Here is a 12,128-nt window from a genome sequence, read left to right on the forward strand (position 1 = left end):
CATATTCAAAAGAATGTTTCAGAAAATGCTACAAAGGAGGAAGTGAGCTGAAATTTGACAGCTTTCAAAAAAAGCAAGAAATGCAAACGCTTCACCCCTTCATTATAAGGTGCATTGGATTTACCACCAAAGCTCCTTGGATCACATGCAGTATTCCCATACTACATTGGGGTTAACGTGGGGGACTTATGTGCTGCTTACCATTCACCCAAGGATCAAGGAAAATCTTGAAAATATTCATGTACAAGAGATAGACATGGTACGCATCAAGGCAGGAATCGAGCAGATGCCAGCCATTTGTCATGCCTTAATTGATGGCGTTGCGGCTGCCACTCAGTCTGGATAGTGCACAGTGACCTGTACCCGTTCAGCATAATGCTGGATTTTACGTGCGCAAATAAACCCCGTGTCAGCATCATTGATTGAAGAATGATGCTCAGAACACCAGCTAAGTACGCATCAATTGATTATCTACATCTAAGCGCACAGTCAAAATCTGCAGTTTTGGAGGCACAAAGAGCAGGGGATGCAGAGATGGATAAGCGACCGTGGATTGCTCCAGAACTATACGATCCATGGTGCATATAAACATACACAAAATCGAGCGACACTTATGCATTGGGTTATCTATTCGACATCCTAATAGGTTTTTGGAGTGCAACTAGAAACGTTTATTTTCCAGAAGATGTTTTTTACCACCCGGACCAAGATGTTATGAGGGCCATTCAGATTAAAGTAGATTGTTGGATGAAGTTAAAAGAGTGGGAACAAAGAAGAAATGCATCTAACGTTTTGATATTTTTTAAATAACATTTAAAGACATACCCTAACCCTGTCCAACATCCCCTTGTTGAACTTGCACCATCTTTTTATTCGATCTAAACATTTTTATGATACACATCTGTCTTCCAGGGTAGTCTATTTTTATTGAAGTGTATTATCTGGTTTGGAGTGGTTCCCCTCCTTGATTCAATTATCTTTAATCGATTCAAATTTATTGTGTTATAAGGGGTATTTCAAATTTGTCTTGTGATTCAATTGGGTCCGGACATTGTGATTTTGTTTAGTTGCATCACTTGTGGTTTGATTTAGTCGGCTATGACGTCTGATGTAGTGGACAAGAAGTTGCTACCTTGTGCATCTGTGAGAATTTTGAATCGCGAGAATATATATTTGCCAATGATATTGAATATTTGTCTATTTGTTCATTGCAACTCCAAGAGAAAATGGCCGATAAAGAACAAGTTTGTGGCACCCAACCAGTGCATGATGATCAACAACAAGCGATTGTTAATGCATTTCAGTGCATGAAGTCTCTATCACATGCTATGTTGGCATAGCAAGCAAGGCGCACTGCTTGACTCTCAAAATGGGCAAATCCAAACCACATACAATGGAAAAGAGGTTAATAAATAAATGACAAAAGACATGATCAAAACAATATGGCCATGTGAGGATGCAGAGATCAAGAAAGAAAGGTGGAAGGTATCAAAGTGCCTCCACGATGCGATCAAAGAAAACACTAAGAGGATCTACTTGGAAGTTTATGGTCATCCACTGTACAATGCAGATTGTGCGTTATATTTTGCAAAAATATTATATGTTCACTTTGTACAACAATGACCAGTAGAGTTTTTGTCAAAGGAGACAACTGTTGCCACTCATGATATTAGGGAGAGTTGTGTCACTTTCACCCAAGATGAGCTAGCACTAATAGTGGAAGGCACCGACCTATAGTTAAAGAGAGAGAAGGATATTTACACGACACAAATGGTACAGAAAGATACAAAAATAACACAGATGGAGAAAAGCATTCACCTCTTAAGCGAAGACTTTTAGAATCTGACACAGTGATTGAATCGTCCGCCTGTACAAGGGACATACATAAGCCACCTTGTCCTACATCCAAATATGGTCCCTGTGTCTACATCAGATGCATCCTCATCTTCCCAATGTCCAGTTTGCTACAACAATTTTGATAGATGGAGTGGATATTATACATTGACATGTGGTCATTATTATCACTTTGCTTGTCTTATTTTTTTAATGTAAAATAGTAGACGATGTCCAATCTCTTCACAAGATATTCCACAAGGAATATAGATTATGTTTGGCATGGAAAATGAGTATAAATTCAAGCAAGCCCACCAAGATACCCCTAGCACAATTAGAAATCTGTTTGGGAACCAAGATGCTACTTCAGAGCAACACAATTGAGATCGACAAACTATGTATAATCGCAAATATGAAGCATTGTATATGATCAAAACACATTGAATACAAGGTCTTTTACAATGTCTTTTGACACAATCTTCATTCTACGCTCAAGCTATATTAAATCTGTGAAGTTGTTATTTGGTTCTAAGTCTGAGTGTTGTGAATCTCTTTGTAGTTCAGCCTCCACATCTATTATCAGATTCTCTTCTATTTCATATATAGTGCATTGAGATACACCAACGTTGAACTCTTCTTTGTCTTCGTTTTGACAATCATACAACCAGGTTGGCATTTCCTCCTCGTAGCCAACACTTTTGATGTGATTGAATATCTTTTCGTTGCAAAACACATAAACTAATTTATCCGCTCTGTATGCTAATAGTCTGTTGCGAATAGTGTTGTGAACATACTTGTACATACTCTAGTTTGTCTTTGAACTTGATTTTGCTGCACATTGTGTCAGTATTTATTGCAAGGGGACATAAGGTAGAGTAATGCTGCACACCAATCATCATCCACCACTTCCATGCAGGTTGCCCTTTTTCATTACCTGTACAAAACCATTGGCAAAAGGATCTTCTTTTATTGCAACTGCACTAATTTTAATGAGTGTTGTCTACCATGACCAAAGCACTTCCGGTGAAGAATATTGCTTTGGCGAGTGCAGTTTGTGCTTCTTCTACTGCACTTGAAAGCTTTGATGTAATGATTTTTGACGCATTTGACCAAGTCCACCTTCATTGTGACGCTTAAAAGAAACGCTGCTTGAAATTTTCTCCCCCTGCGCAGGCTGTTCTTCAAGGTTAGTTGGCATCACCACAGGATCTGCGGAGTTAATATTTGGCTCTGACAACTCCTGAGTTGGAGTCACAGAGCTATATATATGTTGTCTCTTTCCACCCTTTTTGGTGAGCTCTTCTCTCAAACGCTTTTCAATTGCAGGTGCGCAAGGATATTCACATTTCTTACAACTCTTTTTAACACTACCCAAAAAATGGTCCCTAATACGTGGTGCACTGCCTGATTTTTGTGTGAGACAAAATTTACATTGTCACTCCATATATGGACCGCATATGTTGTGATCATTGTTGAGAGAAGGAGAGAACACAGAAGTAGAACCCCAAAGTTTGTAGAATACACACATGAGATGATGTATATATAGAGGGGACCTGGGTGCCATATATAGAGAAGCCATATATTGAGTAGCTTCACATATAAGCTCAACACCCCCGCTCAAATAAGGGTCCCTAACTGTGGATGAAAAAACCCTTGGGGGATCAAGGGAAAAACCCACAGCTCTATATACACCCACCGTTATATTATAAAAATCATTAAATATACAAATGTTTACGAGGAGCTACATCACTCCTTTTACAATGAATGTTTTATGAGGAGTTACATTACTCCTATCCTATCAAATACAATAATGAATACAAAGGTTCAATAAAGAGGTATAAAAGCTATCGATTAGCTTGTAATCAAAAGTGTCTCCGTGAATCTGCTGTGTAGCTTGTCATCAATATCGCATCACCAAACATGTCTTCATGTTGTCATCAATATGGCATCACCAAACATATCTTCATAAATCTTTTATTGTCACCAAGTTTGTCTTCATAAAATTAATTCTTTGATCAATCCTACATAGATCATAGACTCCAAAAAGAACATGTCATGAAAATTATTAGCATCGTTAATGAAATAATTACGTTCACAATGCCATAAGAGATGGTTCGCGACGCCACTCTTTTGACGACATATATACGCACGACAACATATGGTACATAAAGTATAAACGTAAAAGTACAAAATGTGTGATTACGTGATACAAATGATATGTGTATATACTACATAAAACAACATTTATCAATGTAGTGATCAATGAATACCATCAAAGTATTAACAAAATATCATCATTATATCAATAAAAATGAATAAATGACCATGGTATCAACGAAAAGCATCATGATATCACCGAGAATAATCATTGTATCAACGAAACAACATTATGGCATCACCGAGAATAACCATGGTATCAACGAAACATCATCATGGCATCACCGAGAATAACCATGGTATCAACGAAACAACATCATGGTATCACCGAGAATAACCATGGTATCAACAAAACATCATCATGGTATCAACAAAAATCACCATGGAATCAACGAAACAACATCATGGCATCACCGAGAATAACCATGGTATCAACGAAACATCATCATGGCATCACCGAGAATAACCATGGTATCAATGAAATATCATCATGGCACCACCGAGAATAACCATGGTATCAATGACATATCATCATGGTATCAACGAAAATCACCATGACCAAAGGATTAACAAAACATCATCATGGTACCATCAAAATCACTATGGTATCAATGAGAAATTATCAATAAAACGACGTAAACTATATCTCTAAAAGAATAATTATACGAGAATCAATGAACGAGTATATCATATAACAAAAGATCATGTACCAACAGTAGCTCGATAGAATTTGGACGATCATCAACGGCTCGACTGAATCGGAACGATGTGTAACTGGCTTCTGCAGCAAAGTTACGTCAGTAACAAATATATGATTGATGAAGAAAAATATAATTGAGAAGTTTTCAATTATGAGAAAAATCAAAAGCAAAAAGTAAAATTTTGATTTTCAAACATATTCGCAGTCCGAGACGATAACCCAAAATCGGTGCAGAATTTAGAGAAACTTCCTTCTGCAAAGTTATAGACCACATCGATTCCGGTCTCCCATAGCGGGTAGTCTCTTCTGCAAAGTTGTAGAACACATCGATTCCGGTCTCTCACGCGGGTAGTTTCTGCAAAATCGTTTCTAATAAGCAGAAAAATCAAAAACAAAAAACGGAAATTGCTTTTTATGTATGTACGCAGTCCGCGAACGATAACTCAAAATCGGTGCAGAATTTGAAAACACTTCCTTCTGCAAAGTTGTAGACCACAACCATTCCGGTCTCCTGCGGCGGTAGTTTCTGCAAAATCGTTTTCAATTAGCAAAAAAATCAAAAACAAAAAGCGAAAGTTGCTTTTTAGGTATATACGCAGTCCGCGAACGATAACTTAAAATCGGTGCAGAATTTGAAAACACTTCTTTCTGCAAAGTTGTAGACCACATCGATTCCAGTCTTCAGCGTGGTTAGTTTCTGCAAAATCGTTTCCAATTAGCCGAAAAATCAAAAACAAAAAGTGGAAGTTGCTTTTTAGGTATGTACGCAGTCCGCGAACGATAACTCAAAATCGGTGGAGAATTTGAAAAATCTTCCTTCTGCAAAGTTGTAGACCACATCAATTCCGGTCTCTCGCGAAGGGTAGTTTCTGCAAAATCGTTTTCAATTAGCAGAAAAATCAAAAACAAAACGCGGAAGCTGTTTTTCAGGTATGTACGCAGTCCGTGAACGATAACTCAAAATCGGTGCAGAATTTGAAGAAACTTCCTTCTGCAAAGTTGTAAACCACATCGATTCCGATCCCTTTGGCAGGTAGTTTCTGTAAAATCGATTTTGATCAGGAGAAAAATCGAAAACAAAAACGTACTGCTCTGATACCATGTTGAGAGAAGGAGAGAACACAGAAGAAGAACCCCAAAGTGTGTAGAATACACACATGAGATGATGTATATATAGAGGGGACCTGGGTGCCATATATAGAGAAACCATATATTGAGTAGCTTCACATATAAGCTCAACAATCATAATCCCACTCTTTGTCAGGAGCTTTTTTATTCTTTGGCTTCTTCTACCACTTGTGTCCACATTTTGCTTCATTGCTGTAAAAATAAAACTGAAGACAAAAGATCCAGATGTTCAGTTTTTAAAAAAGTTTTGTTATTTTCAATATATATTAAAAAGCCATTCACTATATGAAAGTAATAATATGATATTTTCAATGCACTCTAGTCAATCCACATATCGATGACGTATGTTGTGAGCAAATATACACATTGCAATACACTCTATGCATGGCATAATATCTACAACAATGCTATGAATTTCGCAATGCAATTATTATTGTGATGATTACTTATGTGTTTACTTTGATTTGCAAACAATAAGACACATATAATTTTAAATGCTACAAAGAATAATAAACTTCTACAGTCAACGATGTCATTTGTTTGCAAAAACAAAATGAAAGAAATAAAATATTGTTAAAGAATATGATGTTAAAGAATATGTCCATTATGCTATGGGCGGCTGGACACTGACTATACTATGTTGTAAATATACTTTAGATAATAGTTCAGAGAGAGAAGAAGAGAAGAGTAGCTCGTTGAATGGCTGCTGCAGGGTAACGATTGTGTGTGTGTGTCTCGATGTGTATTGGTGTGTGTGTGTAGTCTTCTTTCCTACCTTCTCCATCACTTGCGCACTCTACAAAGTGGTATCAGAGCTCAGTTTGAGGAGCTACAGTCAATACACACGTTTCCGCAGCTCTGGAAAACACCAAAAAAGAGAGGTTTTTTGGTCATAACTCCCTCACCCGAACTCGAAATACAGTGATCCAGGAGTCTATCTTTATGTTTTTGGGCGTTCCAGACGCATTGGCATACTCAGATTTTCCAAAATCTACAATTTTCTGCAGCAAACAGCCAGCTCACACAAGCATAGGAGATGTCCAGTTTTGCACTCGACAGTAGATTTACAGGCTACAGGTGAAGAATTCAGCATTTACACATGTTTTGGAGAGCGACATAGAGCTTTTGCATCATGATATTGTGTTATCGAAGATTATGTTTGGTTGTTGTGGGTCCGTTATGGACAGCCGCTATGTGATGAGTTTGTCGCTACAGGTGATGATACTATGCATCGGATTACACATGTTGGTTCAGTTCCATTGCTAGAAAAAGACGGGACATACAACACATTGGGAGATGTTCTATATGTGCCTTCAATCACAAAGAATTTAGCATCAGTTGGACAAATGACAGATCAAGGGTTGCAAGTCCGTTTTAATCGTTATGGATGCTTCATAGAGGAGTTTCACAAAGGCAGACCAGGCAAGATATTGGCACGTGGAAGAAAGAAAGGTCGCTTGTTCTCATTGGAAGCTGGAGATCCATGTTTACACAGTGGTATGTATGCAAACAAATCAGCCACTCGATCAAGATGATTGGGCAGAGTTATGGCATAAGAGAATTGGTCATGTCAATTTTAGAAGACTAAAGCATATGCAATCAAATCAAATTGTACGTGGATTACCAAAGTTTGGCAGATTGAATTTTGATCATGTTTGTGAAGCTTGTCAATTTGGAAAGCAATCTCGTTTACCATTTCCAAAGAGGGGGAGAATTAGCCAAAGTCCTTTGGAAATTGTTCATTCAGATATTTGGGGACCTTGTGATCATGCTACACCAAATGGTTGTCGATATTTTATCACATTTACGGATGATTACAGTCGAATGACATGGGTTTACTTTCTAAAGGCAAACTCAGAGGCATTTGAGGTATTCTTGGAGTTCAAAGTTATGGTTGAGAAAGAGAATGGTTGTCAAATTAAATGCCTACGTACATATGGAGGGGGAGAGTACATGTCACACAGTTTTGATGATTACTTACATGAACAAGGCATAAGAAGACAGATTACTTGCAGATACACACCACAACAAAATGGAGTTGCTGAGAGAAAAAATAGAGTCATAGCAGAGATTGCAAGAGCCATGATGAATGAGATGAATATGCCATTAACATATTGGGCTGAAGCAGTTCATACAACAGTACACATTATGAATCGAACACCAATAGCTACCCAATCAATTCATTTTGCCTATGATGTGTACAATTGTCAATTTTACGCTTGTCAATTTTGCAAACAATGCGTCTTGTGGGTGATTATTTTGGGTCTATTATCTACCCTTGCACTTTTTTTAAAAAGTGAATCAAGTACAATATGGTTGATGGTGTTGAGAGAAGGAGAGAACACAGAAGTAGAACCCCAAAGTGTGTAGAATACACACATGAGATGATGTATATATAGAGGGGACCTGGGTGCCATATATAGAGAAGCCATATATTGAGTAGCTTCACATATAAGCTCAACACCCCCGCTCAAATAAGGGTCCCTAACTGTGGATGAAAAAACCCTTGGGGGATCAAGGGAAAAACCCACAACTCTATATACACCCACCGTTATATTATAAAAATCATTAAATATACAAATGTTTACGAGGAGCTACATCACTCCTTTTACAATGAATGTTTTATGAGGAGTTACATTACTCCTATCCTATCAAATACAATAATGAATACAAAGGTTCAATAAAGAGGTATAAAAGCTATCGATTAGCTTGTAATCAAAAGTGTCTCCGTGAATCTGCTGTGTAGCTTGTCATCAATATCGCATCACCAAACATGTCTTCATGTTGTCATCAATATGGCATCACCAAACATATCTTCATAAATCTTTTATTGTCACCAAGTTTGTCTTCATAAAATTAATTCTTTGATCAATCCTACATAGATCATAGACTCCAAAAAGAACATGTCATGAAAATTATTAGCATCGTTAATGAAATAATTACGTTCACAATGCCATAAGAGATGGTTCGCGACGCCACTCTTTTGACGACATATATACGCACGACAATATATGGTACATAAAGTATAAACGTAAAAGTACAAAATGTGTGATTACGTGATACAAATGATATGTGTATATACTACATAAAACAACATTTATCAATGTAGTGATCAATGAATACCATCAAAGTATTAACAAAATATCATCATTATATCAATAAAAATGAATAAATGACCATGGTATCAACGAAAAGCATCATGATATCACCGAGAATAATCATTGTATCAACGAAACAACATTATGGCATCACCGAGAATAACCATGGTATCAACAAAACATCATCATCGCATCACCGAGAATAACCATGGTATCAACGAAACAACATCATGGTATCACCGAGAATAACCATGGTATCAACGAAACATCATCATGGCATCACCGAGAATAACCATGGTATCAATGAAATATCATCATGGCACCACCGAGAATAACCATGGTATCAATGACATATCATCATGGTATCAACGAAAATCACCATGACCAAAGTATTAACAAAACATCATCATGGTACCATCAAAATCACTATGGTATCAATGAGAAATTATCAATAAAACGACGTAAACTATATCTCTAAAAGAATAATTGTACGAGAATCAATGAACGAGTATATCATAAAACAAAAGATCATGTACCAACAGTAGCTCGATAGAATTTGGACGATCATCAACGGCTCGACTGAATCGGAACGATGTGTAACTGGCTTCTGCAGCAAAGTTACGTCAGTAACAAATATATGATTGATGAAGAATAATATAATTGAGAAGTTTTCAATTATGAGAAAAATCAAAAGCAAAAAGTAAAATTTTGATTTTCAAACATATTCGCAGTCCGAGACGATAACCCAAAATCGGTGCAGAATTTAGAGAAACTTCCTTCTGCAAAGTTATAGGCCACATCGATTCCGGTCTCCCATAGCGGGTAGTTTTTTCTGCAAAGTTGTAGAACACATCGATTCCGGTCTCTCACGCGGGTAGTTTCTGCAAAATCGTTTCTAATAAGCAGAAAAATCAAAAACAAAAAACGGAAATTGCTTTTTATGTATGTATGCAGTCCGCGAACGATAACTCAAAATCGGTGCAGAATTTGAAAACACTTCCTTCTGCAAAGTTGTAGACCACATCCATTCCGGTCTTTCCAGCGGGTAGTTTCTGCCTAATCGTTTTCAATTAGCAAAAAAATCAAAAACAAAAAGCGAAAGTTGCTTTTCAGGTATTTACGCAGTCCGCGAACGATAACTCAAAATCGGTGCAGAATTTGAAAACACTTCCTGCCGCAAAGTTGTAGACCACATCCATTCCGGTCTCCTTGGTGGGTAGTTTCTGCAAAATCGTTTTCAATTAGCAAAAAAATCAAAAACAAAAAGCGAAAGTTGCTTTTCAGGTATGTACGCAGTCCGCGAACGATAACTCAAAATTGGTGCAGAATTTGAAAACACTTCCTTTTGCAAAGTTGTAGACCACATTGATTCCGGTCTCTCTAGCGGATAGTTTCTGCAAAATCATTTCCAATTAGCAGAAAAATCAAAAACAAAAAGCGGAAGTTGCTTTTTAGGTATGTACGCAGTCCGCGAACGATAACTCAAAATCGGTGCAGAATTTGAAAACACTTCCTTGTGCAAAGTTGTAGACCACATCGATTCCGTTCTCCATCGCAAGTAGTTTCTGCAAAATCGTTTCCAATTAGCAGAAAAATCAAAAATTAAAAGCGGAAGTTTCTTTTTAGGTATGTACGCAGTCCGCGAACGATAACTCAAAATCGGTGCAGAATTTGAAAAAACTTCCTTCTGCAAAGTTGTAGACCACATTGATTCCAGTCTCTCTAGCGGGTAGTTTCTGCAGAATCGATTTTGATCAGGAGAAAAATCGTAAACAAAAACGTACTGCTCTGATACCATGTTGAGAGAAGGAGAGAACACAGAAGTAGAACCCCAAAGTGTGTAGAATACACACATGAGATGATGTATATATAGAGGGGACCTGGGTGCCATATATAGAGAAGCCATATATTGAGTAGCTTCACATATAAGCTCAACAGATGGGTGGCAGGGCATTCAATGCCCTGTCACCGAAAAACATTTCTCTCGGGCGTCGCTATAACCGTCGCTATTTATGGCTCTGTAGCGTCACTATGAGCGTCGTTATAGACTTCTGTGTAAATGTCGTTATAACCGTCGCTATGCCTATAGCGATGCATATAGCGACGCTCTCGTAGCGACGGTTTTAGCGACGCCGGGGGTTATAAAAACCCAGTGTATTTCCGTCGCTAACAGCGTCACTAGAGCACACAACCTCTTGTAGTGCTTTTTCTACTTCTGAAGATCCCGTTACTTATGATGAAGCTATCTCTTCACCACAAAAGGATCAATGGCAAGAGGCTATGGAAGCAGACTACGATTCTCTTATCTCTAAAGGTACATGGATACTAACTAAATTACCTCCGGGTCGTACAGCTATTAAATGTAAGTGGGTGTATAAGACAAAAGTAAAAGCAGATGGATCTTTTGACAAGTTCAAGGCGCGTTTAGTTGCAAAAGGTTACTCCCAAGTAGCTGGTGTTGATTATCAAGAGACTTTTTCACCAGTTGTTCGCATTACAAGTGTTCCAATTTTATTGGCATTTGCTGTTCAATTTGATTTAGAAGCTCATCAAATGGATGTGCGAACTGCTTTTCTTAATGGTGACTTGGAAGAGGAAATTTATATGGAACAACCAGAAGGGTTTGTTATTCCAGGTAAAGAAGACCTTGTTGCTCAACTCCATAAGGCACTATATGGTCTCAAACAAGCTTCACTAGCCTGGTATACAAAATTTGATCTTTTTCTCACCTCTAGAGGATTCATCTCTTGCTCGTGAGGCCCCAACTTATACATAAAACGCCAAGGTAGCAGTTTTGTGATTCTTGCTCTTTATGTGGATGATACGATCCTTGTTTCCAATGATTTGGGATTTCTTCAGCAAGTGAAAAAGTTATTATCTTCTGCATTTGATATGGTGGATCTTGGAGAGATTCACTCTTGTCTTGGCATTCAAATCCAACGGAACCATACAAAAGGTATTTTATTCCTTCGACAGTCAAAATTTATTGCAGATACTATTCAAAAATTTGGTATGGAATCTGCACATTGAGCCAACACACCTTGTCTTGCGAGCTCTATGAAGAACACTTCTGACAATGGCGATCAACTTGTCACAAATCAACCTTATGCTAACTTGATTGGATGTCTTTAGTTTGTTGGCATGAACACTCGTCCTGATATTCTGTTTGCTGCTAGTTATCTTGGATAACATCTTGCATGTCCTTCTCTTAA

This window comes from Adiantum capillus-veneris, chromosome 12 (assembly GCF_014529385.1).
Source record: "Adiantum capillus-veneris isolate H3 chromosome 12, ASM1452938v2, whole genome shotgun sequence".
Lineage (NCBI taxonomy): Eukaryota > Viridiplantae > Streptophyta > Polypodiopsida > Polypodiales > Pteridaceae > Adiantum > Adiantum capillus-veneris.